The sequence below is a fragment of the Dermacentor albipictus genome, chromosome 2 (genome assembly GCF_038994185.2).
Source record: "Dermacentor albipictus isolate Rhodes 1998 colony chromosome 2, USDA_Dalb.pri_finalv2, whole genome shotgun sequence".
Taxonomy (NCBI): Eukaryota; Metazoa; Arthropoda; class Arachnida; order Ixodida; family Ixodidae; genus Dermacentor; species Dermacentor albipictus.
The window spans coordinates 77,488,699-77,500,608 of record NC_091822.1 but is presented as its reverse complement, the minus strand read 5'-3'; the positions used below and the strand labels follow the sequence as shown (position 1 = coordinate 77,500,608).

Sequence of the window (11,910 nt, the reverse complement as noted above, 5' to 3'; positions counted from 1 at the left end):
AGAAAGATGTCGTTGGCTCAGTTTGTATGATGTAGATAATGGCCTGAATTGGGCACTATAATAATTCCTGTAATATTGTAAGCAGAAGTGGTTAGCATAACCAGAAGCAGAAGAAGTGTAAGCAGAAGTGCTATCGTAAGCAGAAGTGTAAGGAAGTCACAGCGCGTGAGTGCTCCGTTGGCCCAACTCATGGATAATTTTTGAGTGCTTCCTATGAACTCAAGACATTGTTTCATTTTAGCGCAGTGCCATATACGACGCAACTTTTTAAGCCACTCTGTCTGAGGCTTGGTCATTCGCAGAAAAGCCCATTATTTCTTGTTTACTAAACCCACTTTCCGGTATCTCCACGTCTCCGTCAAACCATTCTCACGCAACCTTTCTTTCGAGGTGTAGTTAAAACACATAACGCACAGGTAGATAAAAACTATTTCCTGTTTCCAGTTTCCAGGTTTATCACGTAGCATGATTTACGCCAACGTATGCATAAATGTGGATTTCCTGCAAAAAATACTGTTTTAGAAGAAGCACTAATAGACGCAAAAGGACAAAAGAAGCCATTTGTCATTGCATTACGTGTCTAGAACTTTTCGTGGGCACTAGTGGCGCTCCTGTGGGAGGAGAACTAGAGAAAGCGGATAGTGAAACTGAGAGTTCCGCAACCTTGAAACATATGTAGCGAGGCTAACAACCTTTACCACTGGCCCGCCGACGAATCAATGAGCCGCAGCCGTGGAGCATTCAGTGACTTCTGTGAATGAAAATATCTCTGGTAATTTTCTGAAATAGCTTTAGCAGATTGAAGAAAAATTATTTGCAAAAGGGAGCAGTGATAACATAAGAAAACACCTGCAGCAATGAATTCGTACTGCAATATACGTGAACAGCAATTCAATATCTGCGAACAAAAGCAGCGCTGACTATATGCTGTCAAATTTATAGGTGAAATCTAATATGAAACTGGAGCAATCTTGCATTCGTTATCTAAGTTCGTTATTGAAGTTTCACCTCTGGCGGCGTAATCTTATATATAGGGTGCAATGAAGAGACTAGACTCGACTCGACAGCGATTAAGAGCGATATGGCCCATGTTCTGCTTCTCTAAGCAATTGCTTCATATTGCTTTTAATTAGGCTTTCTCTAACAAAGAGAGTCAAAGAGCCGTGTTATCTGCTTGAGCATGATGCGATTAGTCTAATTCATAGGCGCGTGGAAAAAAATGGCCTTGTAACCTGGTTCAAAATCTACCACCAGGGGTTTAATAAGATATCCGCCATGTTTTCGTGCCGATAACGCGCCCTGTATTCATACATAAGTGAAAGTCCGCATTCCCTTTATTCACTTGGTGCTTGGAGAGAGCGATGGCGTTACTCAGGTTCCAGCATCCCCTGACTTGGCTCACGATCGCCTACATTACGTGCACCCTTGTGTCGAAAGGTATGATTACTTTTTATGCATGCATGAACTTTTCTCGAGCTGGCTGCTTGGGATATTTGAACTTTTTGTTGTGTAATGTACAGTGTATCGCGTTGCTTGAAGCAAGACTTTTTTTTTTAATTGTTAACTCCAGTTGAATGAAACCAACAATATATGGTTTGCCGTCACCTGGCGTTCCTTCGAATATTTGATTTTGTTCCGCTTAATTGGTTAATAACTAATATATATTATTCAAATTTTCGCTATTGTCTTCGCGGTGAAGTCCACTTCTTTATGTTGTAGAGGGGATTTAGAAACGACCGATCAATTTTTCGTGGCAACGTACCAGCGGCATGGTGATATTTTTCGGCATTTAAAGAAATCACGCAAGATATGAAACAATGCAACGTGACTACCGTCATGCGCTATCGTATTGGACCGCTTTCAACCGTGTTTCGAGCGAAAGAACCACACGTGCGGTCTATGACGATCTTAGCGGCCGCTACTCTAGGCACTGGCTTTAAAGTGAGTCGCCATCTTTAACGGTGCAGACTGAAAGGGAGCGTGGTCGTCCCTGTTAAGCGATATGATTGGAGCATGGTGGAGAGAGATGCAATGCGATAGAGTTTGAGCGCAGTCACGTGCTTTTATTTAATATTTCGTGGGCTTGCTTTCAACGCTGAAAAACATCGCAACACATCATGTAGGTTGCCACAAAAAATTAATCGGCCATTTCTGAGCCCCTCAACAACCTAACACTGTTTCAGTAAAACCAATATAAGAAAGATGCTTGATCTTAGTTGCTTGACTTGAGGACCATGACATCGTGGAATACCACATGCCTTTCGTTTCACCCAGCCGCTCGTAACTAGTTGTTTTAATATCATTGGTTGAAGTTACGTGAAACACCCTGCATACCTTTACGACAGAGTATTTATTGTACAGCGCGCTGCAGCTGCAAGCCTAAAGCTATGTGCTCATCTTTTGTATACGATTGCTTACTGTAGCTCTTTCGTTCTGGTTTCAGCACTATTCTCGATGAGTCAGCAAGGCATAGAGAAGATATAAGTAAATTGAGGGACATTGAGTAAGATGCGGGGCAGCACGCACTTTTTATTCCAGCATCTTTTAAGGCATCCTCTGCACAATTACGGAACATACAGGCCGATATTCGGACCTATGAAGCAGTGACTTGCTTCATATTGATTTTAACATGGTATGATGCACAGCAGCAGCAAAATATAGTATTAATTTCTCGCCTTGACTTTTGCTCAGAAGTGTACGTAAAATTATGTGTTGAAGAGCATGTTGCCTTTCTGTTTACACTTTTTGCACTTATCCTTTGCACCTTCAAATCTATCTCAAACAATTTCGCAGTAACCTAAGAAATATTGTCAAACATATAGAGCAGTTCGACAGTGAGTTGCTTCTTCAAAAAGGCCCATGATGTTCTTAAAACAAGCGGGTGTGAACGTCTTTTCGTTAAGTACATCATGAACGCGTCAAACTCTTCTGTAAAATGACTCACAATGCAGGCCAGAGGGTCTGTTCGAAAGGTTGTTCCCACTTTATAGGCTGATTTCTTCTAACTATTCAAATATTTTCATGATGTTGGGCGTAAAAATTTCCACCAGCTATGCATAAGTACATCACCGCCGCATGAAGGCAATACTCATGAATTAATCCGCCTGGTTTTGACTGAAATGAAAAATCGGGTTCATATTGCTGTGATAAACCCTCTTTCTTGTTTCACCTGTTCTTTCTCGCCATGTTAGAAAGTTTCAAAGGAAATGTGGTTGGGGAAGTTTGTATCAAAAGTCGGGTTATCCTAATTGAGCAGGAATGAAACGTTCATGGCTAAAGAATTGGCTGGCTGGAAGAAACAGTGGTCGATAACAAGGGACAGGGGGAAGGATCTCGTGGTTAGGACACGAGCCACATAGGAGGCCATCTTTCCTCTCGTCTGACCTCATGTGAAAGTTTTCTGCATTGTTTGCTGTGATTGCATAATAAATTGAGAACACTGCTTTATTTTGCGCAGCACCATGAACAATGCAATGTATTAGGCTTTGCTGCCAGTGGCATGGTTATGCGGGCAGTAAAAGTTTCAGTTTTTTTTTGCTAGCTATACCTTATTCGGAATCTCGTTACGAATTCGTAAGTTAATCTAATGCAGATGTTCTTTTGATGTGTACTTCAAAAAACGCAACACCCAGGTTGATAAAGCATATGCGCCATTTCCTGTCTTCCTCTGCGTAATATGATGTGACGTTAGTTACTTCCATTAGATTATTACTAGAAACACATTCATGTTTTATGACCTACTTTTCAGCCGCAGTTGTTCCAGCTTACTCAGTGCGCATTTGCCTGTATACGCATCTCCTGAATTGTAAAAACAAAAAAAAAGTGTTTGCCCTTTGCAGCATTTCTTTTGTTTGCCGCAACGTTCAACATGTCAAAGAGCTTCTTCATTCTCTGCACAACAAAAGGCAGAGTGGCGTGCCTACACTTTTATAGCATACCTTAGAAATATGTTCCGGATACTCATTACGCTCCAGTTGGGGACGTTTGCTTTGTTTCATATGCACTAAAACAATCATTGCGACTTACGACATATATAGCGGCTTTATTTTAGACGAAGACTGCTAACAACTCAACTGAGTCTGAGGTATTGTACTTTCTGTGCAATCCGTAAATCAACGTAGGTCAAGTTTCAACCATCCGCATTAGCGTATTCTAGAAAGAATTCTCGCAATGTCTGTATTTCATTGCATACCTGTTTTTGGTGGCTCGTGATAAGTGAGTTTACAGAGTGCCAATGGATACAATATGTTCGAGCACAGGCGATGTAGATTGATGCTGGAATTGCAGCATTACTTCCGTACCACGTATTGGCTGTCGAGTGATTATGAAACTAAACGCTACTTTGTTCAGAGTTAATTTTTTTGAACTCTGCCCTGTATTTATTGTTAGTTGGCCACAATTTTTAATTTGATAACAGTGCTGTCAGTGATGCAAAAAAAAAGAGTAAAACTTACCGCCAATCCTTGTTTCGCAGCCCAGCCAGTAGATCAATCGGGAGACAGAAGAAAATGTGAAAGAGCCTTTTCCTCGGTAAGAGAAGAGAGGAAACGCTACCTGACACGTTGCTCACACCACCTTTTTGTTGCAGAATGCTGGTAAAGTAATTATAGTAACTAACGCGTGAGACTACCCTTTTGCACCTGTGCGCACACCCTGATTTACAAACGGGGCTAGTGCCTCGAAGCACGGCTTTACCGCGGACGGTCATCTATGCATGTCAATATAGTAGTCGCAATACGAATAAGATATCTCAGGCGTGCGCACAGTTTCATCCATGCTCTTCCTGTGCATCTTCTGATCTTAGAATTCCCATTAAACGGCACAGCGCCATCGAATGACACGTCGCGTCGGTGACTATTTTTCTTGTGTTTATTATATGGCCAATACCACCTTTAGAGCGTAATTCAATATTTCTTCCGCGCTTGTACATGCGGACGCGACATTTTTACTCTCCTCTTCTGCCAGACAGCATCTCTAACGGCATTCAGTGTTCTACGTAGACGCCCCAAATATTGCAAAAGTATGCTTTTGTATACTCAGGTCAATCCTCTATCCTTAGCTTATCAGGTCGTTGGCGTGTTTCCCCCTCTACATGAAAGCGAATCGTGATGTTTTTTCTCGCCGCAGTCTCAAGGCGCGAGCTCAGTTGCCGTCAAGCTTACTCTATTCACATTGCTGTAAAATGTTGTTTCTTAAACTATACTTATTGCATTTCTATTACTTCTACGAAAACGCTCACAGTTATCGTAAAATAGCTTGTACGTTTGCAAATGAAAACTCCTTTATTAAACGAGATGTTAGCTGATCGTCACGATTAAACTACGAAGCTGTTATCTAATAAGTTAAAAAAAAACATATCTGACTGACGGATTTTGGAGGACGCTGTTCCAATTGAAACGCTCTTACTTCGTTGTATGCGTTGTTCATGCGCATGTACCTCAAGACATGTACTGACGCAGTTGTCGACGAATCGTAAATAAGGGAAATCAACTTGTGTGGCATCACTGAAGCTTAATATGACATAATATACTAGCTAAGTCCAATGCTTGATGCTGTAGCTTGGTTCGAAAGTAGGGCACGTATGACTAAAACAAGAGCTGAAGACACAAATGTATTATAAGTGATAATGTTATGAAATATTGTCTGTTTATTGCCTACCCAGTCAACGCCGACCTTCGTCTTCAAGTGCACGTATAAATGCAAAGGTTGGGACTTCCACTATGAAAATGAACCTGATGGTATTCCTTGTGGGGTAAGTCTTAAGCTACGCTTGGCGTTATTTACCCTTTCACGCTTGGCGTTACTGACCCTATCAAACTACACGAGATATTTTGTAGTATTTGATGAAGGCAACCCCTATTTCGAGAGATGTGAATATGCGACAAGCATGATTAGGTAAGAAATCCACAATTTCATATTCGAACAGGGACAACGATGACAAAATTCGGTTGACCTTTATATAAGAACCACATTTCTACGATTCCAAAAAATCCCCTTTAACCTTAGTAAGGGGCTTCATAACATGCAAAGTAAACAAAAAAGCAAGGACTGCGCCACCCGACGCCATCATGCAGTCGCAGCAATAGATAGCAGTGATGCCATCGATTTTAACGGTTTAACGCCCGCTTCGCCTGTCTGTCACACGACGCCACAAGAAGCGCGAATCTGATATCATTTGACATTTCGGCAATGATTACGCATGATTACACCAAATAAAAGAAAAAATAATTCCTGATTCTACTCCCTTTTCACCATTGACACCCTGCTATTGCTCAAAAGCTTTCGGGCTGCGCCCACTTCGGCTTCCACGCGACCTCACAAAACTGCGACGACTCCCCGCGTCAAAGTGATGTGTACGCGGTATAGATACACGATTATGCCAAACAAGACTGAAGTTTCTTCTGAACAGCCGCAGGCTGCCCTATTCCAAAAGGATTAGAAGATGGCTTCGCCACAAGCTACACGCACCTGCTCGACAGCATGTTTTATTAGCGTATGAATAAACATTTTGCGTGGCAATACAACGTTATCGAGCCCTTTGGACAAGTACGCGACATCACTCTGCCAAGTTTTTTTTTTTTTTTTTGCTGCGGATCTATATTAGGGGTATTTTTAAACTTTCATTGCACGCCACCGCAGTTTTCCATCGTCCACCGCATCCTAAGTAAAGGAAAGCGGGCCGACTGCAGACGCCGGTAATACCCTCCTCACCTGGTTGTATACTTCCACTGTGCTGGCTCGCCCCCATCGGAACCCTCTGGACTTGAGTGTGCTCCTCTCCGCTTGTCACCCAATCCAGATAAGAAGAAAACATTCAATCCAGGCAATGCTATTCGCTTCGAAAGCAAACAAAACTGACCTCCTATAAATAATAGGAGCGTTTCATTAGGCTGCTCAGAAAACACCACGGGTCATCAGCCGAAGTTGCGTAAATTGCACTTCAGGAGATTACAATAAAACTACATTGGAATAGTTTTACTTTTTAGGGCCCATAGTCAATAAACAGCGCTTTTTTCGTGTAAAGCGGTTTGCTGTTCCTTTTTAGTTCCCTTGCACAGCTTCGCAAAGAAACTCTGGTATATGACGGAAAACTTCATCAAAGTTCGCAGCTAAAATTCTTCATTAAGCACTCTCCACAATTACCCAGTACTAAATCATGTCGAAATACATGTACTGGCTGCAACTGTTGAATAAATGTACATATATTTAGCTGAAATTCTTGCCAAGCTGGAGAATCTTGCCCACTGGGGTGGCCTGAGGAGAAAAAAAATGAGTCATTATAAGTTAGTGCATTCTTACACTCCAAATTCAAAGGAAAGGAAGATACAAGTTTCTGCTTCACCTACAATGTCATTCACAAATAATCATGGAAAGATAATTATCGTACTTTAGGAAACGCTATCGACGTCTTTGATACAAACTTTTCAGCCAAAACCTAATGAATGTGTACTGTACCTAATGACAAGTTTGTTGCGATTTCAGTTTGTTTTTGCGGGCCTTTGCATATCAAATTTGTAGAAATGAAAGCAGTTAGAGAAATGAATAATAAACTAATAAATATCACAGGTCGCTAACAAGTTATTGTTTGCTTTCAAGGTATTTTTCTTTGTCTATTAAAACATTATCGCAGTATTATCATCGTATCGTTACGCTGCACTACTGGACTAGGAAATAAATTGCAGAGCGTAACGTATCACGTCACACTTTCAACACGTAGGACGTGACATTGTTGATTAGCTGTTGCAGTCCGTTTGCTAATTAACTACGCTTCCCTAATAAACTTCGTTTAATAATTTTGCCGCAAACGTTGGAATGTATGCATCGGAGGAAGAGGGGCACCGGCAGCATAAGGATTTTGTGCGGTTTTACAACGAATCCGTTGATATTCGTCGATGAAAATTTATGCCTTCTTGCTTTGACACCGCAACTGGGCTCAAGATGACTACCGAAAGGATAACAGGCGTGGTTCTTCAAGCCTATTTTTATTTGATCACATGAAGCGGTTGACCAACTGTGGGTGCTTTTTATCATTTCATCTCCCGATTATCATGTCTCGGAGACCTATCTTCGCCTGCGTGCAGTACAAATGCGCGACGACCGATTCGACGCCTGAGCCGACCATTGCAACGAGCTGCTATAGGTTGTCGAGTCGACGCAAATAACGTGGGCAACGCTCCCAGCATTCTTCGCGCGCCCTGATTTGGTATCGGAGAAAAAAAAACGGAAATTTTTATCCACCATTCAGGCACCACAAATCTATTAAATTGCTTTGCCTATTGCAACGTCCATGTACAATTCTACTAGTTCGCTGCTGGCGTAGAAGCCAGTAATTGGAAGTTGCTGAATTAATTTTGTTATCAATTCGCAAACGGGCTACGGCGGCTAGTCGACTGACCTCCTATAAACAAGGGGAGCGTTTCATTGGGCTGCTCAGAAAAGAGAAGCGGGGCACCAGCCGAGGTTGCGTAAATTGTACTTCAGGAGATTACAGTAAAGCTAGATTGGTATAGCTTTACTTTAGAGGGCCCATAGTCAATAAACAGCGCTTTTTTCGTGTAAAGCGATTTGCTGTTCCTTTTTAGTTCCCTTACGCAGCTTCGCAAAAAAACTCTGGTATATGACAGAAAACTGTTCATTAAGGTTGTTGCGAAAGAGCGAAAGAAAAGCAAAAAAAAGAAGAAAGGATCATCATAACGGTAAATCTTATTTAAGAAAATGTATTTCCAATTAAACTGATATTCCGTGCATGCAATGGCGGATAGTGCCTGTAAAGCTCTGCGTAGGTAATGAGATCCAAAGCACGCGTTTTTTATCTTAGTTAATGTTTCCGATATTGCTTTTCTTGCCTCTTTCTAGAAATAAGAAATAAGGGGATTTTGGTTGTCTACACCATGCTAAACTCATGAAAGATACTTATAACTCATGTCAAATAGTATAAATCAGAGAAGATAAAGATGGTTGCTGAGACATTTGATGTTTTGTTAGTGAAGGAAGGCAACGCATAAGAGAAAGATTTGTTAGGTAATAATGGACATTTAGAAATACGAATGTAATGCTAACTCAATGTGAACAAACATAAACTTGGTACTGGTACGAGTCTCTCTATTTGTCTTTACCTTATAATTTGTAGTTTTCAATGCGAACAAATTTAATTGACATATGATTGCTCATGCGGTGTTGTAAGTGTTATTGTATGTTACAGATATTGTTTTCAGAAACTGCACTGAAAACGTTTTGTTATTTTCCCTACTCTCTTACGCAGGTCTTTGCATTCTTTCGACCAACAGGTCTTTGCAGAGGTGGAAAATGTGTAAGCGTTGACGCTTTCAGGAAAGCATCACATGACGCTGTTCAATTATATTCGACAAAAGTGAGTACGGAACAGACGTTTCCGACGGCTGAACTTGTAGCGTCTGCTGGTAATATGACATCTGAAGTACCTTCTATCGAAGATTCGGTTACTACAGCTCGTGTTACAAAAAGGGTTGACGAAATAATAACCAAACTGGCAACCGTAAATTCAACATTACTTGGAGCCGAACAACGCACCACTTCAATATCAAACACTGAGGAGCCGACAACGACAGTAAACGAAGAATTAACCAACGACGATGTCAATAGATCGCGGAATGACACATGTGAAGAATCTTCAACGCTAGCTTCTGCAGAACACTGGACCCCGACAGCTTCACCTTCAACACCTCGAGTTAATGCCACATCTGAATTACCTTCTACCGTAGATTCGGTTACTACAGCTCGTGTTACAAAAAGGGTTGAAGAACTAGTAACCAAACTGGCAACCGTAAATTCAGCATCGCTTGGAGCCGAGCAACGCACCACTTCAATATCCCACACTGAGGAGCCAACAGCGACAATAAACGAAGGATTAACCAACGACGATGTCAATAGTTCGCCGAATGGCAAAAGTGAAGAATCTTCAACGCTAGCTTCTTCAGATCACTGGGCTCCGACAGCTTCACCTTCAACACCTCGAGTTAATGCCACATCTGAATTACCTTCTACCGTAGATTCGGTTACTACAGCTCGTGTTACAAAAAGGGTTGAAGAAGTAGTAACCAAACTGGCAACCGTAAATTCAACATTACTTGGAGCCGAGCAACGCACCACTTCAAAATCCCACACTGAGGAGCCAACAGCGACAATAAACGAAGGATTAACCAACGACGATGTCAATAGTTCGCCGAATGGCACAAGTGAAGAATCTTCAACGCTAGCTTCTTCAGATCACTGGGCTCCGACAGCTTCACCTTCAACACCTCGAGTTAATGCCACATCTGAATTACCTTCTACCGTAGATTCGGTTACTACAGCTCGTGTTACAAAAAGGGGTGAAGAACTAGTAACCAAACTGGCAACCGTAAATTCAACATTACTTGGAGCCGAGCAACGCACCACTTCAAAATCCCACACTGAGGAGCCGACAACGACAATAAACGAAGGATTAACCAACGACGATGTCAATAGATCGCCGAATGACGCAAATGCAAAATCTTCAACGCTAGCTTCTGCGGAACACTGGGCTCCGACAGCTTCACCTTCAACACCTCGAGGTAAGGCCACATCTGAAGTACTTTCTACCGAAGATACTGTTTCTACGGCCAAGCTTACAACGGCAAAAGAACAAGTGGTGAATGAACTATCAACCACAAGTGCAGCTATACTCGATAATGAGTATCAAACCACTCAAGTACCCAGCACCGAGGAGACAATGACTGGAAAGAAAGCATTGCGCAGCGACTACGCAGCCTCCACTCACGGACACATTGATGGTCAGCTCACGAGCGCCGCCACACAGCCGGATGCCTTAACCCAAGACCCCACCGTAGAAAGTCCAACAGAACCGGAGACGATTTTGCCTTCCTCGAATACTATGAGTGGATCACACATGCCTGTGCTTTATGGCGGCATTCAAAGTACGATTTTCCTTTGTTCACTGGTGTGCTACGCTCGGAGGAACTTGTTATGAAATTCATTGTGCAACTTCTCAATAAATGGTTATAAAAGTTCGAATTTCCTTATTTGGCGTGGTGCCAGTACTGTAGAAAAGAAACCAGCTTTCTGCCGACATGGGGTCTGTAGACAAACTTATTACTGAAGCCTGCAGCACAAAAAGAAAACTGCATAAAACATTTCTGTTCTGGAGAAAATGAATTTAAAGGGAATACCTCTATGTATTTTTCAGTGATCTGGAAGCATGCACGTCACCTTGAAAACGTTTGCAATTAGGTGCCCTGAAATCAATGCAAAACACAGTACACAGATAAACAGTAGTAATTTATCAATACCAATCAAAACATCTTTCTTAGTTTCTATAGGATGCGCTAGAATTTCCCCTATAATCAAGCGATACCTTTATTTCATTAACGTCACGCTGTATTTAAGAGTAATACCCGTGCCACACGGGCAACTAGGATCTCCTTCAAACTTCCTTCCTTTAAAGGACCGCAAGGAAGTTTCACCTTAACGGAGTTAGCTCCGTGCCACGCGGCCTATGAGCGAGCTTTTCAACGCTGCCGCTTTTGTTTTATTTTTCTTAACCCATTAGCGCACGGTGTACATTTAAAAGTAAAGTAACGTCTTCACTTTTAAACAATTAAAGACTAAACACACAGTATTGCTTGGTACGCTAAATTGCGAAAAAGTGTCCAGCGAAGACGACCGCGTTGTAGTTTTTTTTTTGTCAGCTGCATTAAGTATTTGATCTATTCATCACTAAACTTGGAAAAGTGCTGAACATAGAAGGTGCTTTCCTGCATGCAGCGTCTTAATTTTTTCAAACATAGCGTATGCTTCTCGAAGCTGAAATATTTGGCTAAAAGAAGGGTGCCAACGATGAACGGATGACATTCTATACGCAATACATATTTATACCGTCGCAAGAAAATGAAT

General features: G+C 41.8%; 1 long non-coding RNA gene across 1 annotated transcript; it reads left to right on the top strand.

Annotated features, from left to right (window-relative positions):
• Positions 1-1,351: 1,351 nt before the first annotated feature.
• Positions 1,352-9,464, top strand: LOC135918809 (uncharacterized). The gene is made up of 4 exons (XR_010569777.1): positions 1,352-1,437; positions 4,475-4,530; positions 5,663-5,752; positions 9,263-9,464. It is a non-coding gene; the product is annotated as an uncharacterized lncRNA (long non-coding RNA).
• Positions 9,465-11,910: the final 2,446 nt, after the last annotated feature.